The sequence below is a fragment of the Aethalodelphis obliquidens genome, unplaced genomic scaffold (assembly GCF_003676395.1).
Source record: "Aethalodelphis obliquidens isolate GAN/ISIS:26980383/991018 unplaced genomic scaffold, ASM367639v1 scaffold24, whole genome shotgun sequence".
Lineage (NCBI taxonomy): Eukaryota > Metazoa > Chordata > Mammalia > Artiodactyla > Delphinidae > Aethalodelphis > Aethalodelphis obliquidens.
The window spans coordinates 17339814-17349631 of record NW_020837968.1 but is presented as its reverse complement, the minus strand read 5'-3'; the positions used below and the strand labels follow the sequence as shown (position 1 = coordinate 17349631).

The window sequence follows — 9818 nt, the reverse complement described above, 5'->3', positions numbered from 1 at the left end:
TGTGTGTGTGTGTGTGTGTGTGTGTGTGTGTGTGTGTGTGTGTGTGTCTGTGCTGTGCGTCCGCAGGTATGCGAGTCACGTGGGAGGTGGGGTGAGGGCCCCTGTGGGGAGGGGCCTCCTCCTTCTTCCCTTTTCACCCCTGCGGCCTGACACGTCCCCACACACACTCACAGGAAGCTGTGTTTTGAAAACCCCATTTCACGTACCCATTCGGGTCCCGCGACAAGTATCTATTCAGATCAGGTCGTTAGGAACCAAATCGGCTCAACAGCTGCGCTAAGTGCGGAGAACCCTGAGTAAGCGGGACCCAGCTGCAGCTCCCCGGTGTTGGCTAATGACGGAAACACAGTTGCGGTTGCCCAATAGCGGCTCCGAAGCTGGGGCACCGCTTCCAGTAGAACAATCGGCAGCTCTTTAATAAGCCCCAGCTGCAAAGGGGGAATGAGTCAGGGTGTTGAAAGCTGCCCTCGCCTGAAGCTGCGGTGGGTGTGGCTCCCTCTCTGACTAATTATTACCTGCCTTTGTTACTCTAGTGTGAGACAGGCCTGCTGTGGAATGCTGGTGGTGTGGATTGACATACCCAGTGATGAGTTTTGCTGAAAAGAGGAAACCACTCAAGTCAAACTTATAGAGACCGGAAGTAGAATGACAGGTGCCAGGGGCTGGGGGAGGGTGACTTGTTCAATGGGTACAGACTTTCAACTCTGTAAGATGAAACGGCTCTGGAGATTGGTTGTACAACAATGTGAATGTACTTAATACTACTTAGGAATGGTTAAGAAGGTAAATTTTGTTATGTGGACTTTACTACAATTAAAAAGAAAAAATTCTTGGGCTTCCCTGGTGGCGCAGTGGTTGAGAGTCCGCCTGCCGGTGCAGGGGACACGGGTTCGTGCCCCGGTCCGGGAAGATCCCACATGCCGCGGAGCGGCTAGGCCCGTGAGCCACGACCGCTGAGCCTGCGCGTCCGGAGCCTGTGCTTCGCAACGGGAGAGGCCACAACAGTGAGAGGCCCACGTACCGCAAAAAAAAAAAAAAAAGTGAGCTCCAGGCCACAGGCTCCTGTTCTGACTTCTGCTTAAGCACCCTGTGGTCCCGTCAAATGTGGAAATAACTTGAGGGGGTTACAGGCTATGCCACCCATCCCCACTCTCACACTTTTGGGTGCCACCATGTCGCTGGGCCTGCTGCCCAAATTCCTGGGAGTGTTGGAATTGATATTATCTGTAAAAAAAACTTCACACGTTACACTAATTAGGAGAGGGCTCTGAATTCAAGAAAAATGTTCATTGTAACTCCAAATGCAAAACTCATGGACTTTGAATTTAGACACTGGACTTGAGTTGACTGTGGCTTTAGACAAGTTACTTATGCTTTCCTATTCATTTGTTTTCTTGGCTGCGAAATGAGGCTGATACCAATGGGAAGATTAACAGGGCATGAAGAGACCAGCCCAGGCAACAGCCCAGTGCCTGGCACATGGCAGGACCCCCGTCAATATTGGCAGCCCCCCAGTTAGGGTTCTCTGGGAACAAGTAGATTTATCGCCCTTTCGTCCTCAGAAAGTTTGGCTTCTTACCGTATCATTCTGTGAAGTAGATTAAATTCTTCCTACACCTGTGCTTACATTATGCGTTTACTCAGTAAATGTTTACAGAGCCTAGGTAACCCTCAGGGCAGGCAGGTCCAAATGGGTCTGGAGCAATGTCACTTTTCCCTAGAAGTTCAACCATGGGCCTGAGCTAGTTGCAGAGACAGCTTGTGGCATCGTTAGGTGTTTCTCCCTGGAATATGAGGAGGAGAATGGGGAGCGGGTGGGTTTCAGCCTTTATGGTAGAGCATTCAGAGACCCCAGGATTCCAAACTGCATGGCACTGTAGCCCAACACCCTTGCTTCACACACAAACAAACAGAGGTTCTTCAGAGATAAGTAAGTAACTTCAGTCATGAAGCCTCAACGCTGTGTGGGCTAGGGCTTGGGCTTGGGAACAAGCTACTTAAGGTCTGGGTTCTGGGAGATAAAAAGCTGGCTAGCCTGAAGCAAGTTACGTAACTTCTTGGATTCTCTGTTTCCTCCTCCTGTAAATGGAAGTAAGATTACCGACTTTACATTGTGAAATTTAAAAGGAAATAATGATGCTAAATTGAAATAAGACACTGGGACTTCCCCGGTGGCACAGTGGTTAAGTAAGACTCCGAATTCCCAATGCAGGGGACCCGGGTTCTGCCCCTGGTCAGGGAACTAAGATCCCACATGCATGCTGCAACCAAGAGTTCTCATGCCACAACTAAGGAGCCCACGAGCCGCAATTAAGGTGTCCACGTGCTGCAACTAAGACCTGGAGCAACCAAATAAATAAACAAATATTAAAATAACAAACAAACACTTAACCATTCTTGTCAAGATGTAGGGTTTTTATTTTAAAAAAGAAAGAAAGAGAGAAAAGACAGTGACTTTCCTAATACATGATCACTCTTTTTTTTTTAGTTAATTTATTTTGGGCTGTTTTGGGTCTTCGTTGCTGCGCGCGGGCTTTCTCTACTTGCAGAGAGCAGGGGCTACTCTTCATTGCGGTGCGCGGGCTTCTCATTGCAGTGGCTTCTCTTGTGGAGCACGGGCTCTAGGTGCACGGGCTTCAGTAGTTGTGGCATGTGGGCTCAGTAGTTGTGGCGCATGGGCTTAGTTGTTCCTTGGCATGTGGGATCTTCCCAGGCCAGGGCCAGAACCCATGTCCCCTGCATTGGCAGGCGGATTTTTAACCACTGCGCCACCAGGGAAGTCCCTATGATCACACTTATCTCTGATCCTTTAAGGAAGGAGACAACAAAGGGATCAAAGGGATGGGTGAGACCATCGGAGTCCACCCAGGCACCTCCCAGGGAGCCTGGCCCGAGAGCTTAGGGGCGGAGGAATCTCACACATAGTTGGAGAAATCTCCTGACTCTACAAAGGAAGAGAATCAGGGACTCTAGATCAGTTAGCTAAAGGCCAACTCAGTTCCCAAAGGACTAAGGAGGTTTTTGGAATTTGACTTTTGCCCTTTCCTCTGGCCCAGCTCCTCCCTCTGGTGGAAAAAAAACAGCTCTGGTCAAACTGCTTTAGACCCAGCTTGTCTGGTGGCCCTGGGCTGGGGCCCCAGAGGGAATCAGGTACTCTGAAGGGAAAGAATGAAATCTTCAGGAATTTGATGAATCTGTCATTCAGAGTTGATTTTTGGTGAATCCTCTTGCTTTTATTTATCTATTTTGAGAAGGTAGCTGGAGATGAAAACCTTTCTTTTACGAAATCGAGGGATGGCAGAGTTTGAATTAGAATCTGCAGTTGTTTTCAACTCTAAAAGTCGTTAAAGTCGAGTGCAGTGGGTGAGCTACCAGATTTACTTCTGAGCCTGTGAAGAGAAAGCGGCGACCCCAGCGGGGGCACTTGGTCGGGTGTGCACGGAACCAAGGGGACATGCAGGGTTTAGAAGCCTGGCTGGTTAGGCCAGCGCTTTCATTGTCAGCACTGAAACAGACATGACAAAGCATGGAAACGTGATATGAAAGTGCTTTCACTCAAGACAACAGCAGAAAAGAACCACTTTCTGGCACACTTAAGGCCCAGCCTGGAGGGGAAACCAGTTGTCAAGACGTGTGGTTATTAAATCAACTATACTCAAATAAAAATTTTAAAAATAAATAAAATTTGCTTGAAAAATTGTAAAAAAAAAAAAAAAAAAAGATGTGTGGTTATGGCTAAGATCGGAGACTGCTGTTCAGGGGGCTGGAAACCTCAACCCTACCCTCCATGTGCCAAAAAAATCTCAGCTCATAAGTGGGAAGGAAATTGGAGGCTTCAACCACTGTGAAACAAAGGACTATCCCCTTCCCTTTTTGACCAATGAAAGTTTACTCTGGGTCCAAGGGCCTGTTCCAGCAGCCTTGCATAATGACCTCACAGGGGAGGAATATTAGTGGCCCTCCTTGCATTAATGAATTGCTGACCTACAAGGAACCCAACATTGAGGCCAACTCTATTCCTCCAGGTCATTTCATGATGCAACGATTCAGTGTCTTTGCTGAGGATTACAAATACAGGGATATGTGCCTGGTAACACGTAATCCACTCTTTTTTTCTTTTCTTTTTTTTTGCTGTGTTTGGGTCTTCATTGCTGCATGTGGGCTCTCTCTAGTTGTGGCGAGCGGGGGCTACTCTTCGTTTGCAGTGCACGGGCTTCTCATTGCGGTGGTTTCTATCGTTGTGGAGCACGGGCTCCAGGCGCGCTGGCTCAGTAGTTGTGGCTTGCGGGCTTAGTTGCTCCGCGGCATGTGGGATCTTCCCAGACCAGGGATCGAACCCATGTCCTCTGCATTGGCAGGTGGATTCTTAACCACTGTGCCAGCAGGGAAGTCCACGTAATCCACTCTTAACTCTAGAAATGCTGCCTGGGTTTCTTTGGGTTCTGTCTTTTGAAGAAAATTCTAAGTGTGTGCCCCAGACCCCCTCGGACCCCTTCCTTTTGATCTTCGTGTGCCAGTTCACACACACCTGTTATAGCAGCTACCTGTGAGCAGCAGGGATGCATTCACTTGTCAGGATCTGAAAGCTTCCCCTCTGCTGGGTCCAGTTATTTGCTTTATGAACCATCTGCCAATTTGGATTAAATTCGGCGAAAACAAACTCCATTTTCAGATGACGCTCCCCATTCTTCTTCTTCCTCTACCATGTCATCAATTTTCCAACCAAAAAGTACCGGCATGCTCTGACCTGCATATCCTTCTGTTGTCAAATCCTGCTCCTTTTTCCAACGGGGACCCTCCCTGGGTTGTTACCACACTCTGTTTTGCTAATCCCCATCGCAGACCTCACCCTCAGCCCGGTGGGGATCTCTGGCTTTGATGTCTTCAGGTCTCTGCTGCCACCTCTCCTCCACTCTGAGCCCCCGTTGCAGGTGCCACCCTCATCCTTGTCCTATCTCAGAATCAGATACACCGAGACGGTCTCAGGGGTTTAGTGCTGTTGGGTTTCTGAGGGTAAAGATTCTTCAGGGCCTTCCCAGCCCTAGGGTTAGACTATCCTTGCTTCATTTCAAATGACTAAGGCTCCTGGAGAGTTTTCCTAAGAAGACAAGAAATAACACATTTCCCTCCTTATCCAAGCAAAGTAACTTCTGAGTCAGCTGTGCCAGTGGAACAGCAAGAGCACAGGCGTGGACAGCCCCGCTGCTTGCAGCACACACCCTCACGCTGATCTCTTGGAACCTCCATGTCTTCATGTGAGCATGTGGGATATGGTATCTCTCTCCCCCAGGCCAACATGGATTAAAATGCGAGCCCATGGACACAGTCTGGCAGAGTTCAGACACTGATCAACGGCACTGTTGTGTGCCCTCCATTCAGTTCCAGCCACGTCGTGACTCTCCTATGTAAGGCACTGAGTCCTTTGTTACTGAATTCTTTCTTTTTTAAAAAATTTTTATTGGAGTACAGTTGACTTACAATGTTGTGTATGTTTCAGGTGTACAGGAAAGTGATTTTTCCCATATAGGTCATTACAGAGTATTGAGTAGAGTTCCCTGTGCTATACAGTAGCTCCTTGTTAGTCATCTATTTTATATATAGTAGTGTGTGTATATTAATCCCAATCTCCTAATTTATTGCTTCCCCTCACGTTTCCCCTTTGGTAACCATAAATTTTATTTCGAGATCTGTGAGTCTGTTTTGTAGAAAAGTTCATTCGTATTATTTTTTTAATATCATGTAAGTTTCAGGTATACAACAAAGTGACTCACAATTTTTATTTATTTAAAAATATTTATTTATTTATTTTTGGCTGCGCCAGGTCTTAATTGCGGCACGCGGGATCTTTCATTGTAGCACATGGGCTTTTCTCTAGTTGCGGTGCACGGGCTTAGTTGCTCTGCGGCACGTGGAATCTTAGTTCCCTGACTAGGGATCGAACCCACATCCCCTGCATTGGAAGGCGGATTCTTAGCCACTGGACCAGGGAAGTCCCATTTGTATCATTTTTATATTAGATCCCACATATAAGTGATATAATATGATGCTTGTCTTACTCTGACTTACTTCACTTAGTATGATAATCGCTGGGTCCAATGGTTTTTTTTTTTTTTCTTTTTTTTTTTTTTGCTGTACGCGGGCCTCTCACTGTTGTGGCCTCTCCCGTTGCGGAGCGCAGGCTCCGGACGCGCAGGCTCAGCGGCCATGGCTCACGGGCCCAGCCGCTCCGCGGCATGTGGGACCTTCCCGGACCGGGGCACGAACTCGTGTCCCCTGCATCGGCGGGCGGACTCCCAACCACTGTGCCACCAGGGAAGCCCTTTTTTTTTTTTTTTTAAATTTATTGTATTTATTTATTTTTGGCTGTGTTGGGTCTTCGTTGCTGCACGCGGGCTTTCTCAAGTTGCGTCGAGCGGGGGCTACTCTTCATTGCGGTACACAGGCTTTTCATTGCAGTGGCTTCTCTTGTGGAGCACGGGCTCTAGGTGTGCGGGCTTCAGTAGTTGTGGCATGCAGGCTCAGTAGTCGTGGCTCGCGGGCTCTAGAGCGCAGGCTCAGTAGTTGTGGCACACAGGCTTAGTTGGTCCGCGGCATGTGGGATCTTCCCGTACCAGAGCTTGGACCCGTGTCCCCTGCATTGGCAGGCAGATTCTTAACCACTGCGCCACCAGGGAAGCCCAAATGGCTTTATTACTGAATTCTGATTCCATTTGCTTATCCCAGCACTAGAGCATCAGCTCCTTAACTGGGGACCATGATCTGTCTTTGCATCCTCTCTGCCTAATGCAGTGCCTGGCCAGGTACCTGTAGAACGAATAAGTAAGTGCATTTTTACTTTGAATTTAAACCTTAGTGTTTCATATTAGAATTTAGATGGGCCGTTTCCTCAGCTTCTGCTAAAATGCTTGATCTTTCCACGGAAGCTAAGGCAGTGTTGAAGTGAGGCCCTCATTTCTGGGGGCACCTGCACCTGGCAGCCGCCCACTCGGCACACACTCCTCCACAGCCTCCGTCTCCGAGCTCACCTGCATCTACCCAACCCTTATCCTGCACGAGGATGAGATGCCACTAACGTAGGGTATGATCAACGCCCTCATTAAAGCAGCCAGTGTGAATGTCGAACCTTTCTGGCCAGGTTTGTTTGCAAAGGCCCTGGCCAATGTCAACACCAAGACGCTTATCTGCAGCATAGGGCTAGTGGCCCTGCCCAGCAGGAGGTCCTGCCCCGATGGAGGACAAAATGGGAGCCAAGAAAGAAGGCTCTGAGGAGTCTGACAATGGCATAGGCTTTGGTCTTTTTGATTAAATCTCCTTTGTATTATGTTCAATAAAAAGCTGACCTCTTAAAAGAAAATAAAAAAGAATTTTAGATCGTTAAGTCAAAAACCCCCAGAGATCTAGCCAGAGCTGCTGGCACACAGGAAGGGATGGACAAGACAGTGGAAGGAAAGCATGTCTGGTAACGCATGGGAACTATGTTTTCCTTCCCGCTCCCGTTGCAGGACTAGGCTCATTCGACAAGCCCTGGGAAGCATGGTCAAGCGTCTGGGTTCTGGAGTCACTGTCTCAATCTCAGATCCTGTCTCTGCAACTCACTAAGTGTGACCTTGAGCCAGCTACTCTCTGAGCCTGTCTTCTCGTCTGTAAAATGAAGATATTAATAGTACTACCTACATCACAGACATACTGAGAATGAAATAAGATAATGCATAAACTTAGTTCAGGGCTCCGTGAATAAGAATTCTCAATAAATGGCCACAGTGTTCAGTGGACTGAATACACACTCACTTAAAGGTTATTCAACTGCCCTCCATCTTTTTTTGTTTTTAATTAATTTTTGGCTACGTTGGGTCTTCATTGCTGCACGCGGGCTTTCTCTAGTTGCGGCGAGCAGGGGCTACTCTTCGTTGCGGCGCACAGGCTTCTCATTGTGGTGGCTTCTCTTGTTGCGGAGCACGGGCTCTAGGTGCGCGGGCTCAGTAGTTGTGGCTCGCGGGCTCTAGAGCGCAGGTTCCGTAGTTGTGGTGCACGGGCTTAGTTGCTCTGCGGCATGTGGGATCTTCCTGGACCAGGGCTCGAACCCGTGTCCCCTGCATTGGCAGGTGGATTCTTAACCACTGCGCCACCAGGGAAGCCCTTGTTTCTGTTTTCAATGAAAAGCTTCTCAATGAAAAGCTTCTCAAGTTTAAGGATAGCCTCTGTTGGTCTCTCTCCATTCATTAAGCACTTACTTTGAGCCAAGCACTGTTCTTGTTAGCGTTGGGGAACAGAGAAATAAAAGGTCATCCCTGCCCCTAAGAAATTACAGCCTCAGGGGAAAACAAAGTGTATTTACAAAATAGTATGTGGACCATGAATGAGATAAACAAACACTGGTTGGAGAGTCCAAAAAGTGGCACCTGACCTGCTGGCGAGAGGGATGGGCTACCAAATACTGGTGTGAGCCCGAAGGACCCAGACCAGGAATGCGGAAAGGGAATCTAGGCAGAAGGGAGAACTCGTGCAAAGCTACTGAACCATGTCTCAGGACCTATCCTTGTGCCTTCAAGGCTCTGCTACCCAGCCTTCCTGCCGCCCTGATTCGTAGGTCTCTCTTTGGAAGTCACCGCCAGTGACAGAAAGAATGGCCCAAGCTGGCAGATGGAAGCTAGACTGGCCTGGAGACCGCTAGGAGGCTGAACCCTCCGTCAGGCAAGAGGTCATGTAAGCAGAACTGGCAAGTTTTGGGAAGGAAAATGAGGCACCCCCGTCTACGGACCAGGAAGGAAATGGAACTGAGAGGGGGCTGAGCTGGCAGAGCTGGGGGTTTTCAGCACTTGCAAGGCAGCTGAGCCACTGACTGAAGTTCTACAGCAAAGGGGAGTGAGTGGAGGGCTCAGTTAGTGTCAAACCCAAGGGGAGGTTTCACAGATACTTTTACTGACTGAGCCCGTACATCTGAATTGTAAAGTTGGTTCTGTTATCACTCTAAACGTTAAAGCAAAGGGTCATTAAGCAATAGTTCGAAGACAGTAGGAATTTTCCCAGGCAAGAGGATAGGGAAGGGAAAGCAAAGTACTCTGTCTCCCCAAATTAGGTCTGTGAAAACCCAATCCTTCTGAGGATGAGCGCTGTACTCTTCACCACCAGCATGCAAAACTGCAATACAGCTGGGAATTATAAAAGTAAGAATTTTATAATATCTCGTATTCAGGATGACAGAGGGTTGGTGTTATGTACAAACTGTAGACTATTTGATTTTTTGATACCATGGACTACTTTAAAATAGTTCACTGGGGACATCCCTGGCAGTCCAGTGGTCTGAGCTCGCACTGCAGGGGGCACAGGGTTCGATCCCTGGTCAGGGGAAGATGCTGCATGCTGTGCAGCCCGGCCAAAAAAAAAAAAAAAAAAGATAAAAAAATAGTTCACCATAGTACACTAAATTTACCCAAATGACACGTTTCAGGTAACCAGGACTGCCGGCCTAACAGCCCTCGATACTGGCTACTTGACACCAACCATCTACCATCAGACCCAACCCGCTTCCGCTGAAACGAAATGATAAGAAACCCTTGATCAGTTAGTTGAGTTGCTTCTAATTTGAGAGTCCACGCATCTGAAAAGGAAGTTGAAGGTTCTATGTGATTAAACTCAGTGATGTCTTGACTTATGAATAGGCTGTGCAGGACTCAGCACTAATTTAGGTTCCATGTATTTTGCTACAACAGAAAAGAGTAAAAATGAGTCGTTCGGCTTGCAGTGAAAGATAGTTCCAGGCCTTTTTAAATTTTAAAGTAAGCTCACCCCCAGTACTCTGGTTATAGTGTAAAGACAGT

The 9818-nt window shown here is 48.0% G+C and overlaps 1 long non-coding RNA gene and 1 pseudogene across 1 annotated transcript; both read left to right on the top strand.

The window, feature by feature from the left end:
- The first annotated feature begins 5316 nt into the window (after window positions 1-5316).
- Window positions 5317-7496, top strand: LOC113628648 (60S acidic ribosomal protein P1 pseudogene; annotated as a pseudogene).
- A 567-nt stretch (window positions 7497-8063) lies between these two features.
- LOC113628549 (uncharacterized) lies at window positions 8064-9812 on the top strand. Its single transcript, XR_003436136.1, has 2 exons — window positions 8064-9164; window positions 9449-9812. It is a non-coding gene; the product is annotated as an uncharacterized LOC113628549 (long non-coding RNA).
- The last annotated feature ends 6 nt before the right edge of the window (window positions 9813-9818 follow it).